General features: G+C 39.4%; 1 non-coding gene across 1 annotated transcript; it reads left to right on the top strand.

The window, feature by feature from the left end:
* The first annotated feature begins 453 nt into the window (after positions 1–453).
* Positions 454–526, top strand: Trnak-uuu (transfer RNA lysine (anticodon UUU)). The gene has a single exon. It is a non-coding gene; the product is annotated as a tRNA-Lys (tRNA).
* Positions 527–790: the final 264 nt, after the last annotated feature.

A 790-nucleotide genomic window follows, 5' to 3' on the forward strand; every position in this document is an offset into this window, starting at 1 on the left:
ATGAATGTCACTCTCTTCTTCCGTACCACTTCCAGATTTTAACTTCCGTGTTGCTGTTTTGTGACTTTGGTTGGCAGCCATTATGCCCCGTTTTTTGTTGTTGTTGTTGTTTTTTTAAAATGAAATAATGCTTTTTTTATGAGACTAATTGTCGAATCAATCAAGAACCAAAATGTTCGTCAATAAAAGTTGTCATGAATACCCTGACACGGAGTTTTAGACGAAGGCCTAACTTGCGATTTCATGGATCAGCTGACTTTCAAAACATCTTGATTGTCAATGTTCTGGAACAGTTGGTACGATATATTATTAATGCAAGACAGCATGGGGTGACTTTCAAAAACACTAGAATGACAACACTGGAGAACTTTCAATGAAAATCCGTAAACCGCACCGAGCTTGTGTAGCATGCTATGGCTATATGTAACCTAAAATCAGATGCATTGCTGGAGCGCCCGGTTAGCTCAGTCGGTAGAGCATCAGACTTTTAATCTGAGGGTCAAGGGTTCGAGTCCCTTATTGGGCGACCTAATTTTTTTTTTTCTCTCTCTCTTCGGCTCCCTTTTTTTCTCGTTTTTTGACTCACTTGTGTAAACAAAGTGAGTCTATGTTTTAACCCGGTGTTCGGTTGTCTGTGTGTGTGTGTGTGTGTGTGTGTGTATGTCTGTGTGTCCGTGCGTCCGTGGTAAACTTTTAACATTGACATTTTCTCTGCAACTACTTTGTCAGTTGACACCAAATTTGGCATAAAAATAGGAAAAATTCAGTTCTTTCCAGTCATCTTGTTTAA

This window comes from Babylonia areolata, chromosome 1 (assembly GCF_041734735.1).
Source record: "Babylonia areolata isolate BAREFJ2019XMU chromosome 1, ASM4173473v1, whole genome shotgun sequence".
In the NCBI taxonomy this organism is placed as follows: domain Eukaryota; kingdom Metazoa; phylum Mollusca; class Gastropoda; order Neogastropoda; family Buccinidae; genus Babylonia; species Babylonia areolata.